The sequence below is a fragment of the Anas acuta genome, chromosome Z (assembly GCF_963932015.1).
Source record: "Anas acuta chromosome Z, bAnaAcu1.1, whole genome shotgun sequence".
Taxonomy (NCBI): Eukaryota; Metazoa; Chordata; class Aves; order Anseriformes; family Anatidae; genus Anas; species Anas acuta.
Genome location: NC_089017.1, coordinates 51,979,120 through 51,998,402, shown reverse-complemented (window position 1 = coordinate 51,998,402; position 19,283 = coordinate 51,979,120). Strand labels below are relative to the sequence as shown.

The window sequence follows — 19,283 nt, the reverse complement described above, 5'->3', positions numbered from 1 at the left end:
AGAAGTCATACTCAGCCAGCTTCAAAAGCTTCTACAGTGAAATGAAAGGCCTGGTACATAAGGGGACAGCAGTGGATATCATCTACTTTGCCTTACTTCAGTAAGGTTTTTGAAACTGTCCTCAGCAAGATTGTCATAGATAAGCTGTTGAGATGGATAAGCAGATAGTGAGGTGGACTGAAAGCTGGATGTAAGGATAGGCCCATAGGGTGGTTATCAGTGACATGATGTCTAGTTGGAGGCCAGTAACTAGTGGCATACCCAAAGGGTCAATACTGTGTCAGTCCTGTTTAACATCTTCATTAATGAGCTGGATCATGGAACAGTGTGCCCTCAGAAGCTTTGCTGATGACACAAAACTGGGAGCAATGCCTCATACACCTGCGGGTCATGCTGCCATCCAGAGGGACCTCAACATGCTGGAAAAATGGTCTGAGAGGAACCTCATGAAGTTCAGCTAAGGAAAATGTGAAGTCCTGCACCAAAGGAGGAAAGAAGCTTGACAGAAAAGAACCTGTGGTGCATCCTTATGGACACCAAGTTGAACATGAGCTCTCAATGTGCCCTTGCAGCAAAGAAAGCCAGATATGACTGCACAAGGAACAGTGTCATCAGCTCACCAAGGGAGGTGGTCCTTCCCCTCTCCTAAGCACTCGTGAGGCCACATATGGAGTATAGTGCCCCATTGTGGGCTCCTCAATACAAGAAAGACATGGGCATACCAGAGGGAGTCCAACAAAGGGCCACAAAGTTGAGTCCAGAGAAGAGATGTCTCGGGAGGTGGTTCTTATCAACTTTGATAAATACCTGAAGGGAAGGTGCAAAGAGGATGGAGCCAGGCACTTTTCAGTCATGTCCAGTGACAGGACAAGAGGCAAGGGGCACAAAATGGAACACACAAGGCTTCTTCTGAACATTAGGAAGCATTCCTCTACTGCACATGTGACCAAGTACTTCTAGTTTTTGTCTCTGTTTCTCAACAACTACTCTATTTTTAAGTGGCAATTATCTTAATTTTCCGAGCCTAGTCTGTTTTGCCTGTAATAGTGACTGGTAGGCCATTCACTTGTCTTTATATGGACCCACAAGTTTTCCCGCCTTATTCTCTCTTCGCTGTTGAGGAGGCAGAGAAAGAGAGTGCCTTGGTGGGGGTCTGGTAGACATTGAAGTGAAGTGGTTATGCAACTCTAAAACAAAGTAGGCCAGTTTTAGATGCAAGTATACCATCATAACTCTAAGAGTAACATGAGTTTGCAGTGCATGAAAAGGTCAGCATGTGAAAATTCCTGCCCTTGAGTACTACCATCCACTCATTTAAAGAGTAAAAAAATGAAAATAAAAAACAACCCTCCCCAACAACTTCAAATAAAATTAATATCCCAAATACCATACCGCTTGATAAAGATCTTACCTCAAAGATCAACGTTATAGATATTGTCTCAGTGTCAGTTCTGAGGTAATAACTAAATATATAGTACTTTGATTGAAAAGAAATTATATATTCAATTCATATCTCTCTCTCTCTCTCTCACACACACACAGTAACTCAAAAATTTTTCCTAAGCCAACTGACATAATTGTATGTAGGTCAAGTTGTCCTGACAGTGATGAAAAAGATGAAATAAGACAGAGATGGAGATCTTCATAATTTAAAAATCCCCCAAAAGAAAATGCCCTGGTGCTTACCAAAACCAACCACAGACACAGTCCTGTTGTGAACATACAGTTTCTTCATCACTGTGTGATGGAATACATCTTGCATATTAATGGAAAATATATTCAAAATTTGTTTTTTTGAAATACTTACTCCTAGCACAAACTTGAGAGTTCAGGTCAGTCTGTATAAAGAGGGCATACAGTTTTTGGCAGTGGTCTTCCAAATTTCAGTAAAGCATTGATTTCCCTAACTCAACTGCTTAAAAAGAAAAGTACTCTGTATTAAATGAAAATACTACCTGACAAAAATTAATCAAGTGCAAAAGAGGGCAAAAAGCTAATTAATTATAAACAGAGAAGAAAAATGAAGCAAAAACTGTATAAAGACAGTCCAACTTAGAAAAGCCAATTATAGATAAACAGCTGTTTTAAATAAGCATTTTGAAGATGTAGTTACAAAGCTGAGAGTTATTTTGTCTCAAAAAGAGAAAAAGAGGTCTCAAAGTGACAAACCAATGAGATCATCCACTAATATTTAATGATAAACAGTTGTTATAAATAGGAATGCAGGGATAAATTAAAACAAACCAAAAAGCATACAAGTGTCAAACACGACAGCTTTAGTACTCTCTCCTTGTGAGTTAGGATAGTATTGTCAAAATAGCACTTCACACTTCCCCTCCCCAAAATATTCAACTTGATAGACATAAAAGGTTTTAAAGAGACCTTTAGAGAGACTGGTCTGGTTCCAGGTTCTGTTACCTGACCTAGCAGTAGGAACATACTCCCTGCCCCCCACTTTTTTTTTTTTTTGCGCAACTCCCTTACCATCATAACAGAAAAGAAATGCCCCGATCTCAAATCAGGTGGGACAGATGCCTGGGTATTGCAAAGGAAAACCTAACCAGAAGAACAACGTTCAGAAAAAATGGTCTACAATGAAATTTGATAGGTTGAAGGAATGAAAAATGGAGACTGGCTAAACAGTGAGACAGGAAAAAACTGGTAAAAGGTTCAGGCTGCCTAAGACCTAGTGTGAAGATGGGTTTCCTGTGTCTTAGGGTCAAGAATCAAGAGGCAGGAGTGGCAGTCAGCTCTGCCCACAGCCGGAAAGGTCCATTAAATTTCTTCCAAAGCCATCTTGGCAGCATCAAGAAATTCAATGACGTGGCTTTACGCCACAGTTAGCTGCCTTCTGGCACATTTTCTTCCATCAAGTTTGTATCAACAAACCTTAGTAACTACAGACAGTACCTTATAGGTGAAGCTGCCAACACTGTAAGAAATTAACTGTGAGAAACTTTCATATTGTATTTCACAGTGAATAGAAATTCTTCAAAAAGCACTCAAGTGTAACAAGATAATTATTTATAGTCTATTTTGCAGGCATATTTAGTACAAACATGTCCACTAAATGGATAGTCAGAACAGAGTATGAATAAAAGAGGTCAAACAGAATAACTAAATAACAAGAACGCTATTTATAGCTGCAAAAAACTGCAAATTGCCTGAAGATGACAGGAAACTGCACTTATGCAAATGAAGAGAGTTGAGCTTGAGATTAATTAAATCATTAATCCTTTTTGTTTGCAACTCATTTTCAGAAAACACTTCAGCTTGACATTAGGAAAGTACTGTATGTGCAATAGTTTATACAAGTCATCTTGAACATTTTGACATTGCTTCTGTATTCATAAGAAAAAATCCTTAGTTTGCAGTTTCTGAAGCTTTTTTCTACCTTCTTTTTGTTGTTAAAGCCTGTTTTCCAGAGCAAATTCATTTTGAAATCTCCTTGAGACCACCTTATTTGTTTACTTCTTGCTGTCATATAGGATCCTGAAAAAGCAAGGTGCTACACTATGAAGCACTAGGCAATAGGTCTACCAAAAATTAGTGAAATACAATTGACCAAGGCAAGGTGCTTCTGATTCACTTTTCTAGGCTTTACTATTAGATATTACAGAATACAGCTAACCTCACCCAGAGGGACCTTCCTCCTGCAAAAACAAAACTTCCAGCTCTAAGTAGGAAATGTATCATAGCAATTCTAAAAGCCTCAGTACAGGTATTCTAAGATGTCTAAGCACTAATGTACACCCAAGAGCATTGCTTAACATTGCTACACTGTGCTGAAGCTCTAATTCACTCTTTTTTTGACACACAATACCAGTGTCACTCTTTTTAACCTAGTAATGTTTGTTTTTTTTCAATTTTAATTTTACACAGTTCAAATATCAGAAATGGCAGTAAAGGAACTATTTGTAATGAAAAGTTGAATTTTTTTCCCTAAAGACACAGAGAAGCATTAGATCTGTTTCCTACCTGCACAAAGCTTCTCAATCTACAGCACAGACATTTCAAAAATAAATGAAACTATTTCAATTTAACTGATAACTAACTAAAGGTAACTACCCTGGATTAAGTAAAAAGTAGCAAACAACAACTACAAAATCTATATTCTAAACAATTATTTAGTTTAATTTCTGTAATGAAAGACATTTTTAAAAGAATTTACAGACTGAATGACACAGGTCTCATAAGGTGCACTTCTTTTAAAGCCTCAATAATAATTTAAATCCCATATGAACTTAAAAGCTCAATCTTGAATACATATCCCCTCAAAACATGCCACTGGAATGCATGCCTCCTGAAAATATGCCCTTGAATCTCCCACCTACAATGTACTGTAATTTGACTACAGCTGTAGACTCATCTCTGTAACTGTTTCATAGCTAAGAAGTTTTATATCAAATAAGTTTGAAGAAATCCACTGTTAAAGTATGAAGATATTTCAAGTAAAGACAAAGATTAGTAACAGGGGAACACCTCTGTTTATATTCTCTAGAAAAGCAACAAATAAAATGTAATTTTTTAGGCATTCTCTTGAAGCTCAAGGCTATAAAACACAGTAGTAAGAATAAAAGTTTTCCATAACCTACCACTGAGAATACTAGCTACGTTTCTAGTACTTACCTAAAACTTCCAGTACTTAACTGGAAAGTGAGCGAATTGGTGCTAAAAGCTAATTATTTACTCCTAAGCAGCAAGAACAAGATAAAGACAAACCTCAGAATGAGCCAGAGGATAGCCTTGGGATGACCAAATGACCAAAGAACCAAATGTTTCCACGGATCAGATACTCTTTCACAATCAAGTGGTGGTCTGATACTAAGCACAGACATCTGAAGAAATCTACATCACTTCAAAGTGAATTTTTCAAAATAAATTGATTTTAATTCTTCTGTAGTGATTGTATTGTCAAAAATTGTATTTGCAATTAATTCCTGAATCAGCAGCTATTGCAAGTTATAACGGCAGGTAATTAAACAAACAGGTAATATCCTTGATACATTAGATAACAATAGAATACTTTCACGACAGGTCAAAAGATGGTACAGAAACAACACGGCCTCAACATGAATAATTCCTACTATGGATGAACAAACCCACAATGCTGTTGTAGTGGTAGAAGTACATCTAACAAATTGGTCTGACTTTTGCATGTGGCCAAAACAACTTTCTCAAATCCTTAACTTGGTGCTACCTCCGATCATGCCCCCTTACTTCTCTCACCCCCCCCAGCCAAAAAAAAAAAAAAAAAAAAATTCTGCTTCCCCTCTGATGAGATTCAAATGCCAACTATGGCAAGAAAGACTGAATTTATCTTCAATTCAATACAAATGACCCAAATCTCCACAGAAATATATCATGAGTGCAATGGCAATTCCCTGATACAATAACACAGATAATGTAGTATTGCTACCTGTATTATCCCCACTAACTCTTAAGAAAAAAGGCTAAGCAGCACATGACACTGAAATCACTTTTAGAATACCAACCTGCAAATCACAGTCAGTCTTTTGAAGATGTTTATTGAAAAAAAAAATAAAATAAAATAAAGACGTTTATTTGCCAAAAGCAAAACAGAAGAGAACATTTTGTAGGTATTCACTTCATTCAATTCAATTTGCTCTGAAGATGAAATGGACCACGTTAGATAAAAAGCAGTGAAAATGAAGAAATGGGTATTCCATAAATCCCATGGGATGTGGTAGGGAACCAAAACAGTACTATAATATGGACCAAAACAAAGGCAGACAAATACAATGTCCTTTTGTTTGATCTTTTCACAGAGAAGGGTAAAAAACCTTCACTCTTTTTCATGTTATCTGCCTCTCCTTGTTTTGTTCAAGACATGTATAGTTTTAACTGTAAGACTTTTTTGACTATACAGCATCAGCATATGAATATGCTTCATCGGCATTTCTGCTTTCACAAGTTTTGTGACTATGAGCTTAAAAAAAAGACCTCTTTTTTTAAAACAAACGAACAAAAAAAATATGAAAAGAAGCCTGCTCTGAAAAGTTTAATTCCCTACCTCTTCTTTAAACTTTGGGCCAATCATTCCAAACACACCACACCATGATGTTGTGTGCCACGCAGAAGACATTTTGTCCAAGATCACCAACTCCTCAAACAAGCCACACCTGCCCTACTGGGCCTTATACTCAAGGCATGGGAAGTCTGAACGCCAGCATGAGCAGCTGCTGTAAGGGAACACGATGGAGTGCCCCAGGGTGGCCTGTGCTGCACACTGGTGGACTAGATGAAAGAGATAACATTACAGCATGTTAGGCAATGATATGTCATTATATATAAATTCCGTAGATTAGCCACAAAAGTGCTAACCAAAAAAAGATGCTTTTAGCTTTACTCCAATCTGAAGTCCCGAATGACAAAACTGTTGGAACTCTACTTTATTTATGGGAAAAGTATAAGCAAGTGAAAGGGAAAAAGAGACCACAAAAGGAAACCAGGACAGTGGATAGACTGTGCCCTCTGCTTCCACACTCAGCTGAGAAAAGTAGAACACACTAGAAGCAATTAATTACCCCTACCTTTTGCAGTGATTTTACCCTTCCAGGCAACTGAACTCCACCACAACCACTCCCTCACTCCCCTTCCTCAAAGGGAAAGAGGGAAAAAATACGATGAAAGGGGATAAAGGGGTGAGATAAGGACAGGAAAGTCACTCTACAACTATCATAATGGGCAAAACAGAGTCAGCACAAGGAGATGAATAAAATTTATTACCTATCACTAGCAGACTAGAGCAGCGAGAAATTAAAAACAAACTAAAACCACCTTCCCCCTATCTACTCTCTTCTACTTTCTCCCCCCGAGCAGCACAGGCAATGGGGGCTGCAGTCAGTGCCTAATGCTTCATCTCTGCCGCTCCCCCACAGTCCCTCTCTGCTCATGCTCCCCGTGGGGGCCCTCCCACGGGATGCTGTCCTTCCCGAACTGAGCCTGTGGGGGCTGCCCACAGGCAGCAGCTCTTCAAGCACTGCTCCCACATGGCTCCGTCCCACAGGGTCCATCCATCCCCCAGGAGCAAACTGCTCCAGCACGGGTCCCCCACGGGTGGGGGCAGCTCCCCCCAGACCCCCTGCTCCTGCATGGGCTCCTCTCCACGGGCTGCAGCTCCGGCCCGGGGCCTGCTTCTGCGGGGGCTCTCCATGGGCCGCAGCCTCCTCCAGGCCACATCCACCTGCTCCACCAGGGGCTCCTCCACAGGCTGCAGCGTTTTTGTTATCACTGTGCAAAAGGTGGTTATGGGTCCTGGCGGTTTGGGCCCTCTCCCAAACAGACTGCATCGAAACAGTACAGACTGCCCTGAGATCACTCGGATGACCACACATCCATTAGAGGCTGGAACAACTGGAGAGTGCAGCCTGCTCCTCTCTCATTTGCCCCAGTTGGTCAACAAAAACACCTGGCAGCTTCTGACAAAACAACAGCTGATTATTGATTATCATATCAGGTTCCCACACCCCCACAGCTGTAGCACCCAGCATTGCCATTCTCCTTGAGTTAGCTGAGTCTGAAGCCGTGGCACCATCCAGACAGAAAAATCCTTGGCAGTCCAGCTGCTAAGGAACTGCTGGAGCAACCGATGCACTCCTGGCATGCTGCTGCCCTGAGCTATTGACACAGCCCCATCATTCACAATGGGTTGGCAGCCCCACATTTGGAAGATTTCAATGTTTCTCCCACGCAGTAGATCACTCAACTGTGTGGATTCTGTTATGCACATCACTCGTCCCACAGAGGGAGAAGTGGGAGAAGCACTGAGTGATACTATGGAGACTATGCAAAATCATGGCTGGGGAACTGACAACCAAAATATTCAGAAATATAACAAAGAAGTAAAATTTGGAAGGATAATTTGGCAGGGCCATTGTAGAAAGATATCCAAACCAGCTACACAAAACATTCTATATAGCAGAAATGCAGAGCAGAGTAGAAGTACAGATTTATTAGTCTTTGGGGTCTTGGAGGCAATGTATGCCATATTCGGTCCAGACATTAAGACCATTATAAACAAGGAAAAAAAAAAATCCTTTCAGGAAAAAAAGGAAGCAACCACCTCTGATCAAGAAAAACAACTGCTTATTAAGCAGTGTTAGCCCAAAAGCTAGCCAATAAGCCTTTCAAGCTCCAAGCATTGGTTGAGGTTCATTGGAGCCTGTGACAGCAAAGAGACAGGCTACATACACAATTGGGATTTTGGTCATAGAGGTTGCCCCCATCGGTGCAAAACTAAAAATTTGAGCTGTTTTTTCATCCCTGGATGAAACAAAGAACCACCCAATTGGCCAATAGTGGGGCTTCTGGCTTTGCAGTGGGTACCACCAAATGATTGTATTCAATAAATTGGGAAGACATTACAGACTACTACTATGAAATGGAAATGGTGAATTTCTGTGTGGCCTATACCAGTCCAACTACAGTGAGTGCTTTACAGGAGAAAATAGTACAAATTGGCTTGGGTAATGACATTTTCTATCCAGTCTGGTCTGCCTCCATCTTGGCTGCAGTAGGCTTCACCGTATGAGCAATTAACCCAAGAGCAGAAGCAAAATGCATGGTTCACTGATCAGTCAACAAGATAATGCTAAAGAGAAACAGCAATGGAAAGCAGCAGCTTTTATAATGGCTCAACAAGCCTTCCTGAACTACCAAGAGAACAGGAGGAACAGCCAATATGTCAAACTGATAGTCGTGGCTATGGTGCTGGAAGAAGTGACAGCCTCAGAAATCTTTATACTGGCTCTTAGGCAGTATATAAAGGTCTCACACTGTAGTCTAGTGATGATAAGCAGATGACTGGATGATATGCAGCAAACCTCTCTGGGGTCAGAATTTGGAGAACACCCAGCCACACCCAGAAGACAAATCATACTGGGCTACTGCCAGAGTCAAAATTTATAGTCAGGTGATGGTAGCAAACAACTAGCTGTATTTCCTCCTGTACATGCTGACCAGAAGGCCACTATCAAAGGTCTTTGCTTATTAAGCCAATGGTGAGGTATTTCCACTTGTGTTCAAACAGTTAATGGCTCACAAGACAAACAGTCCAGAAGAGGGCTGGTGAAAACCACGTACAACGAGTTTATCACATACTCCATCATCCTTGGGGAACCAGTTTAGTAGAGCATAATAATATCTTACTAATAGAACATTTGTGAATTCTTCCACCTACGCACACCTTGTAGAACCAGCCAGCAGTGCTGGTACAAGCAGTAGTAAGTCTGAATAGAGGGGGGAGAGTCCAAGGCTACACCACTTACCAACTATTGTTAGGTCACCACCACACAAATGTCTAATGGGTTTGTGTCTGAAACAGGAGACAAATTTAATCTCAGCACAGGACAATGATAATATTTAGAGAGGACTCTGTCAGGCAAACTGCTCTCTTCCAAAATGCTGGTCCAAGGGCAGGAGGCTATATTCTTAATCTTGGAATGCTCAGCCAATACTCTTTAATATGCTCCACAGACGTGATTTCAATCTGTTCTGCAGAAAGTGGATATGGGTAGTCTCCTTGAGAAGTCTCAGTATTGCACAAATCCACAGCGACATCTGTCGGCAACCTTTGGATTACACTGATGCTCCAAGTCTTACCAGACCAGAATATTTTGGGGGGTCAATGAGTACTATGGTTGGAGCTGAAATTACCCACGTTTAAGCAGATGCCTATGTTGATTGACATCTCAGGGTGTTGGGAATGGGAACCTCAAAAAAGTGTGTGTACGTTGGGGGTAGAGGAGGCCCAACATGGGAAGGACCTCCATGTTTTGACCCTTGCAGATTGCTATATATTGCTGACCACTTAGAGATGGAAAAACAGATTATATTCATCAGTAACAGTTTCACAGAATCAGAGAATGGCTGAGGTTGGAAGGGACCTCTGAAGATCATCAAGTCCAACCCCCCTGCTGAGCAGGATCACCTAGAGCATATTGCATAGGGCGGCACCCAGGCGGGTTTGAATATCTCCAGAAAACGGGACTTCACAACCTCTTTAGGCAACCTGCTCTAGGTTCACTCATCTAGGCTGCACTTCTCAAGCTTGTTTATGAGGATGTTACAGGAGACAGTGTCAAAAGCCTTTCTGAAGTCAAGGTAGACCACATCCACCGCTCTCCCCTCATCTATCCAGCTAGATTTATATGAAAGAAAGCTAATAACTAACTTTAAAATATCTTTAGTACAATAGTGTTATTCATTGAGTTATTGTCATTCGACAATGGAAAGACTGTAATAACTCACTGCTACTACCATCACAGCTTGTGACTTATAGAAGATACAAAAGATAACTGTCTTCCCTGAGTGAATTATATGGGCAATTTCTTATGGCAGTTGCATGGTGTTATCATATAATGCACTGTCTGAACAATTTAAACAAACTTTAAATGTTGAGACCTTACCCTAAACAAACACGTTTTCAGGCCTGCAAAGCTACTGCGAGCAAAGAACAACCTCAAACTGTTGCTGGAGTTGGACCTTTACCATGCAGCAGCAGATTCACTCAGAACCCCCATATAAGCACTATCATTCTCCATGACGTTCCAGAACAGCACACTGTTTCAAAGAATTGTTATTTTAAGTACGCAGTCTAAATCACCCAACCATGTATGTACATTTTGCACAGTTTCTCATAATATCCTCATAGACAAAGTGATGAAAAACAGTCTCGAGGAATAGACAATGAAGAGGACTGACTGAGCTGCCAGGCTCATATGTGATCAGCTGCACAAAGACCAGCCATAAGCTGATCACCAACATTATACCCCAGGAATAAATACTGGGTCCAATCCTATTCAACATCTTCCTTAATGATCTGGGTGGTGGGGAATACTGTACCCTCAGCACATTTGCAGATAACACAAAACTGGGAGGAGTGGCTGACAGGGAAAGTCCTGCACCAGGGGAAGAACAATTCTGTGCATTGGTATAGGCTGAGGACTCACCAGGTGGAAAGTAGTTTTGCAAGAAAGACCCCAAAGGTTCTGAAGGACAATGTAGAAAGGAGACAGCAACTCATTGCACTTGTGGCAAAGCCAGCCTGGGACATCCTGGTCTGCATAAGAAACAGAATGACCAGGTCAAAGGAGGTGATCCTTCACTTCTAGTCAGCCCTAGTGAGGCCACACATGGAGTACTGTGTCCAGTTCTGGGCTCCCTAGAAGCGTGAACATACTGGACAGGGTCCAGGAACAGGCTAAAGAAATTATGATACTGGGACTGGAACATCAGTCATGTGAGGAGTGGTAGGGCTGTTTAGCCTGGGGGTGAGAAGAATCAAGGGGGGAGAGGGTGGAATCTTATCAGTATATATGTAATTATCAGATTGATGCAGATACGGGCAAAGACAGCAGTGCTAGGTTCTTCTCAGCAGCACCCACTGACCAGGCAAGAGGCATGAACCGAAACACAAGCAGACTCCTCCTTACGAGGGTGGCCAAAAATGGCCACACCCTGCCCAGAGAAGCTGTGGAGTATGCAACCATGAAGGTATTCAAAAGCCAGCTGGACACAGTCCTGATCAACTTGGTCTAGCTGAACTTGCTTAAGTGGGGTGGGGGGTTACATGTATTAAATTACTTCCAATGGCTCCTTCAAACTTCTGCCATTCTGTGATTTTGTATTGATTTCTCTGGGAAAACGGCATCCCTCTAAGCGGTAAGACAAGGCAAAAAAAAAAAAAAAAAGAGAGAGAGAAAAAAGAGCACTAAGAAGCATATTTTTGCTGTCAAAAAAGAAATGAGAAAAACAAAAATAGACATCACTTTAATTAACATTTTCATCAACTGTCATGAGTAATAAAAGCTATGTAACATTTTAAACTGTTTTTTAAATGTATGTATCACAGAAAGATCTTCTGAAAGGACTACTCTGAATTAACAAACTTTAGAAAACTAATAATTTTGTGATCAAAATATATTAACAGTGTTCCAGCAAAAACATCAGTAAGCAAGTAAAAAGCAAAAGGTATTTTGTTTAAACCAACATAAAGATTTATTAAAATCCACCACAGAAATCCTAATCTCTACCATAATGAGATTGGAATTCTTAGTACCATGCAATCCAGCTCCTTAACTGAGTTCAGAGTACAACACACATAGAAAATAATTAAAATCCAACCACTCTAAATATAAATAATCCACAGAAAACCAAGTAATATAACATGGAAGTCTGAAATAGAGCACTGGTGTTTTAAAATAAAGTATAGCTTTTCTCTCTCTCCATCCATCCCCCTTCCCTTTTAAATGCACTGTTTAGGCATGAGAACTGATCAAGTCAGCTTTGCAATTTTCTTCTCTCTACTCCTTAAAACATCTAGCTTTAGGACCCATGAACGACGCCTAAGGAGAAAAGAACTCTATTATAGCTGACTTGTAAAGCAAAATAATCACTGGGATTCCAGAATCAAAACCAATCCCCAAGCAATAAGTAAGCACTGTTGTTGTGGATAAAACACCGGGCTATAACTGACTTCAATACCTGAACAGATGTAAAGGTGTAGTTTCACACTGAGTAGACTCAACTGAGGAGGGGACAGGGAGGAATCTGCTTCCAAGAGAAAGTTCTGTGGCTTCCTGGAACAACGCAGACGGTAGTATAACAGTGCATCGCTGATGTTGGATTGTGAATGCATACTAATGAACATCACAGAGCAAAGCATCCAGTTACACCCAGTAATTATTGATGTCATCCACAAGTACAGAAGTTGGGAATGTTTTAAGCACCTGTTAATGAAGACGTGAGAAGTAACACATTTGCTGCAATACATGTTAGATACATGAGCCTGTTCTTGACTGCCTCCTGTCTTCTACCCCACTTCACATCAGCTTCCTCTTCACTCTTCCAGTGACACCACATTTCTCTGTACACCGGCTTGCTTCAGGGGACTTACCTTCATCTCAGCTTCTCTACTTCTCAGTTCCCCTACCTCTATTCTCTTCAGAGCAAAGCTACACCTCAACCCCAACATGGAATGGCTCACCACCAACACTTAAATTTGTCAATACTAAAAGCTACTGACCTCTGAAACTTACTGTGGGAAGCACCAGACAGACAACTTTTTGGTTGACATCATCCTGTAGCTTAGAAATATACCTTGGAACTACTTCTATTTACTATCTACATGCCTGCATGTAAGTTCACTGAAGGTACATTTAATAAAACGGAATCAAATAGAAGGGGAAACCAAACAGATTCTTAAGTAAGGAATAATTAGAGACAGAAGGAAGTGAAAAATGGAGTGCCAGAAGAAATTAAATATTAATTTATTTACGTTGCATTGGCAGATTATGCTGTTGTTCTTTGATGAAATAAAAGATCCTCTCTCCAGACAAAACAAAACACAGTAGAGTTGGTCTAGTGGGAACTGTGTATATTTTCAGACATACTATAGCATGAAAGATTATTAGTTAAGCTAGAAGACACTGCATTGGAAGATAGATAAAAACAAACAAACAAACAAAAAACAAACAAACAAACAGTATGAAACTCATCAAGGAAGGACAACCACAACCTTCATTCAAATAAGGATGATGTGACAGAGTTCCATTAACTTGGACTAAATCAAAAAAAATATTCACATAAATATTCTAATATTCACATAAAGGAGACAGGAACAAAATACAAAATTCTTCAACACTGCATCAGCAGATTCCATAGATGCAGAGGAATCTGTAGAGGAATCTCATTCACTGTAAGTTCAGAATATGATAAAAAAGAAATGGACAATTTTGAGAATCCAAACAATTAAAGTATTTTTAAAGTTTTGTTCTTAAGTCAAACGTGTAGGGATTTTCTGTTCTTATCTACCAGCTGTAAAGAAGAGATGTAACTAGTGAGCATACAATTGAAGCTACTATTATGTATTCATAACAACAAATAATAATAAAAAACAATGTTATGGGTTATCCATTCCAATTTATCTCCATTACCTATCTGTTATACTAGCGTCATTGTGTTTGTCTGGAAGATCAGGAACAGTCCCAGTCGTTGTGTACAAGAAAGATACACTCAGACTGTAGCCAGCAGGAAAAAGGGCAACTAGGATCACAACAAGCTCTTAATTTTCCTGGTATAAAACAAGTGAAAGCCTGAATCATTCAACCTAGCAGTAAAAAGTCTAAGACAAAACATGATTGTTCTTTATAAAGAAACCAGAGTAAATACTACAGGGAAAGAAGTAAGAATTAAACTACTGCATCATATTAAACAAGAACAGGTGAGTATATGAAGACCATGAACAATTATATGCTGGAAACTAGATGGACATTTTTGAAACAATCCAGAAAATAAAGACAATCCACAGTATGCCCTAACATGAGTAAGTGTCTTATTGTAAAGATTGGAAGACGTGATTTACAGGCCTACAACACAAAGCAAATGCACAGCTAAACAAAAACTCTCTTGTGTCCTTGGAGGATAAAAGCAAACTAAACATTTATAGTTTTACAGTGGTCCTCTAGGTTTAATCTAGTACCGCAGCTTTAAAAGTCAAAAACCTTTAATCTGAAAATGAACAGGCCACTTCCTACACCCAATGGGAGCGTCAGAAGCAAATACACATATTCGCTTTTAAGTTAAGCCTCGATTAACCCATCACACTAAGGATCATGACAGAATGATAGATGATTTTAAAAGGGAGCACAAACAAATGTTCAGATTCATAAAATATTCCTTCAACCAACCTTTTGAGATACCCTTCTTTTATAGAGATTTATATAGTAAACATTATACTGGCATACCAGGAGCATGAATGCAAAACAGCACAGACTAAAAAATCAGAGCAAGAGGAAGAGGAATGGCATGCATGCTGCAAATAAAGAAATCAAGAACAGCCATAAAATCCAAGAAAGAGTATTGATAACAAAAGGAACCGTCAGGCTCCGATGGAACATGCAGTAGTATATCAGGTTATGTGGAACCACAAGTATGTGGCATGACTCATCCTCATCCTTCTTTGTCAAAAGCGAACATAAATGCAGCAAAGATCATGCAACATCATTACCAGTCACAAATAACCCGAAAGACATGATAAGGACTTGGCAGGCAGCATCCCTTACCCCCGGCCAGACCGACAGGATACCTCCATCTGCCCTGGTATTCATGAACATAGGAGCGTGAAAGAATGAGTACAAAAGGATGAAAAAGACCTATGAGAAAATAAATGCGAGTGACTGAAGTGGGTTTTGTTCAAAGGAAAAGCTTTATGTCTCTGTATGCAGTATTGCCTGTGAACTGCTTTCACCTGTTTGACTTGCTCTGATTACATACTCTGTTTGGCTGTTACAGGACCACAGCATCTTAAAACAGACTGTTTTTGTCGAGACGGCCGTTGTGTCAAATGTAGTAAGTTCAACTCTGCAGCCAGAATAACCTGGGTTATCATTTGTTGCCTTTCAGTTTCTGCAAAGCACAGATTTTTTTTCTTCTTTGTGTTGAATGGTGGGATTCCAAAGATTTGAATAAAGATAATAAAATACATGGGTTGATAGAGGGAGAGAGAGAGAGAAATCTTTCACTGCAAAAACTATGGTATGTGCTCAAGATACATGGAGTGCTGCTGAGACAGAGCACTTCAAACTCATTACTGCCAAGCCTCTCCCTTAGACATAAGTCAGTCAGCTTGATTCAATTAACTAAATCAGAAAAGCTTCCTTCCCATTGGCATCTCTTCATGCATAATCTCCACACATCCTCTAAACGCTATTTCTACATTTCATTCACTTTCTCATATACAGATGAAAAAGATGCCCTCTGCACAATTTGATGCAAACAAACACAAAAAAAACAAAACAAACAACAGTACCATCAAGATTTCTATCCAAAGAATGGTGAGTTTCAAAAGCCAGTACTGCACATGAATTGTGTTTCTTATTTATACCCGTGTTACCTTTCTTTGTCAGTACTTTTCTCATGTGGTCACAACCTACATCTCAATCCACACATTTATTCCCACATAATTCTAGTAGCAAATTTACAAAAGCTGGTTTTAACACAAGTTACAAAGTAACCCATAGTCATTATGAAATACTCAATTGAAATATTTTTCAATAAAACCTTCACATCTTTCCATAGGAATACACTGAATCACTATTTAAAAAAAAAATAATTCAGAACATTAGGAAGGATTCCTCCATTATCACAGAGAAACAAAGAGGATTATTCATTAAGGAGAAAACCTCACTGCCTTTCAGCAGCCCAGTGTATGTCCATTTTATATATTCTCATTTACTGCCTTAAAAAAAAAAAAAAAAGAAAAAAAAAAAGGAAAGCAGAAAAAAAAAAAAGCTTAGAAGCAGAGAGAAGGGGAGGCTACTGTTGGACAGATCTTAAACCTACAAATATTAGGAGTCTCAATGGTTATACCACTTTCCAATTTGCAGCTTTCTGTAATTGGAAAATACTTAGTTGTGCCTTGGGAAAACACCCTGCATTTACTTGATGAAACCAAATTCTGCAGCATGAGAAAAAAAACAGAACAATGTTATGTAGTTACAGTACATCCAGTGTTTCTTTCTGTCTCTTTAGCATTACACTGAACTATGGCGCTTTAACTGTTTGTTTTCCTTCTTTTTTTTTTTTTTTAATTGCTTGAAATACTTTCACATGAAGAATACGAAGTGTTATTCTAGACCAGACTTGTAAGCCAGTCTAGCAACAATTCAGCTGCATGGCCAATTCCAGATACCCTTCTGAAGACACAAGAACAGAGTAATACGGTATAACCTGCTGTATGGAACATGGAAGGTACAGTATAATCTATAATCTTGTCCATGAAGTGTTTAACCGTCATTGTTAGAAGCTGTTTTCACATGCAAGTCAGACAATTTCTCTAGCTTGTTTGGCTCAATTTGTGATCATTTACAAATCTTTGTTTGTTTGCACTTGCAACTCTAAGTGTAGATATAATTACACACATAAGTATCCCAGGAGCTCTACTAAATTCTCCATCTCAAATATTATCAGTGACAGTCAGATCAAACTGTTATGTTGAAAACTGGCAAGTTACACAGTGACTTTTACAAACAGTCTTCGTTTCACTACACACGCCATTGTTCTTGAGCACGCAACATGGGTACTTCCCTCGACCTGTCAGAGGAGGACTGCAGCAGAAATCCTAAGCCATGACTACTTTTAAAACCAGGCAAGATGCCAGGAACAAGCTTGTCTTTAGTATGTATGCCTTTATCACCACAGTTCCTTAGGATCTACACACAAGGAATCAAGAAGAAAATTTCTCTCAAACTTAACATTTTCCTGAAATCAACCACATGCAGGGAAATAATATCTGAAAAAGCAGATTAGTTTGTATACTATTCTATTTGACACACAGTGGGTTGGAGGGCATCTCACTTGACTAGAAAACCGACAAAGCAACGCACAGGTGGACCTGTACTCTGGGTCGGATCTCTTTGCCTCCACGAGCCTGAGGGAGAAAGGTATGTGTGATCCCCACATGCTCTTGACCGCACCCATGGGCCTCTCCTTTCTACCTGCACCCGCACTGGGACCAGCACAGAAACTAGACAAGTTCAGGACTCAGCGTTCAAACCAAATTCAACATGCTTTCTATTTTTTCTGCAAGCATAAGCTGGCAAATGCTCACCAACCTCTGTCAGAATTATTTTTAATCTCCTGATGTTGAGGTGCTGGCACAGGCTGCCCGGAGAAGCTGCGGATGCCCCATCCCGGGAGGTGTTCAAGGCCAGGCTGGATGGGGCTTTGGGCAACCTGGTCTGGTGGGAGGTGTCCCTGCCCATGGCAGGGGGTTGGAACTGGGTGGGCTTTCAGGTCCCTTCCAACCCGAGCTGTTCTGTGACAACAGGCACAGAGTGCAAACAATAACATTCTACAAAACAAATCGGTTAAGAAAATGATATCTGGGGACTGAGCTGCAGCTGCCTGAACGGAGGATTTGCCACCAACCCTGTTAACACGAAGATGCAGAAGGGCCCCCCCCACTCCCAGGAGGCAGCACAGGGGACGGAGAGCGCCGGGCTCCCGCAGCCACAACTTGCGGTCCCCGCGCCTGCACCCTGCCCACACCGCTGCCTGCCGGCGGGGGCTGCCCGCTGCTTCCTTCTTTTTTCCCTTTTCCCCTCCCGCGGAGCCCGGGGCCGGCGGCGGTGTCACCGGGGCCCCACCGGCAGCCGCCGCCGCCACCAAGTTGGGGAGAGGCGAACAAACCCCGGACGGGTGCGTGCGGCACAAAATAAGAGACTTATAAAAATAAATAAATAAATAAATAAAGGAAAGAAAAAGAAAGAAAGAAGGAAAGCGGCAGCCGCCGCCGCTCGCAGGGCGGTGGGAGCCATAACACCGCGGCTCTACACACCCGCCTCGGGGCGGCAGCGAGCGGAGACCCCCCCCTCGCTGTTTTGGGGGTCCCCCGGGGGCCCAGCGCCGCCGTCTGCCGCGTCCCCACGGCCCCGCAGGAAACTTCGCCGGCTGCCGGGACGAGGCACAGCCCCGGCCCCGGTCCTGATCCCGGTCCCGGTCCCTCTGGCAGCTCCAGCCCCACCGGCCGGGCCACCACCCTCCCGAGGAAGGCGGCCCCGTCCCGTCCCGTCCCGTCCCGTCCCGTCCCGTCCCGTCCCGTCCCGTCCCGTCCCGTCCCGTCCGGCGGGGCGCAGCGCCCGGGGCCCCTCCGCCCGCAGCCACCAGCCACCAGCCGCCGCCTCCTGCTCCTGGCCGCCCGTCCCCACTCACTCACTCACCGCGGCGGCTGCGCTCCGCTGGCGGCGGCAGCGACACCCGGGGCTGCCGCGCTCCGCCGCCGCCGCCGCGACCCCTTCCTGCCGCCGCCCCGCACCGCCCCGGGGCGGAGACAGCCCCGCCACCGCCCCCCGCCCCGCACCGCCCGCCCCGCACCGCCCCGACCGGGACGCGGCGCCGCGCACGTCGCCCTCTGCCGAGCGGTGCCCGGCGGCGGGGCCGGGGTGCCCCGGGGCGCTTCGCTCCCCGGCGGCCGCACGACCGCATCGCCCAGCGGCGCTTCTCCCTGTGGGCAGCGCCTGACTTGGTGCCGGGCTGCTCGCCTCCCGGCCGGGAAGCTGAAGGCCCGGCCGAAGGGCTGCGGGCCTTACCCTGGGCCATAAGCTCGCGATGGGTTTGGGGAAGGAGCCCCAGACAGTTCCCGGGGACGCAAACCTTCCCTGGGGCTGTCTTCAGGGAATAGCGGGGTCCTCCAAAGCCGGCCCTCCTTGTGAGTGCAGCAGCTCTGACCTGCAGGTATTAACACACGGAGCCAAAGCCTC

The 19,283-nt window shown here is 42.3% G+C and overlaps 1 protein-coding gene across 6 annotated transcripts in view; it reads right to left on the bottom strand.

The window, feature by feature from the left end:
• Positions 1-18,875, bottom strand: part of PAM (peptidylglycine alpha-amidating monooxygenase) — a 145,768-nt gene extending 126,893 nt beyond the window's left edge. For 5 of the 6 annotated variants that reach the window (XM_068667171.1, XM_068667175.1, XM_068667174.1 and 2 more), the window contains exon 1: positions 18,744-18,875. The gene's annotated coding sequence lies outside the window, so the exon portion shown is untranslated. Of the gene's footprint in view, positions 1-15,086; positions 15,177-18,743 lie in introns of all 6 variants that reach the window. The other variant, XM_068667172.1, reaches the window with a different exon arrangement.
• Positions 18,876-19,283: the final 408 nt, after the last annotated feature.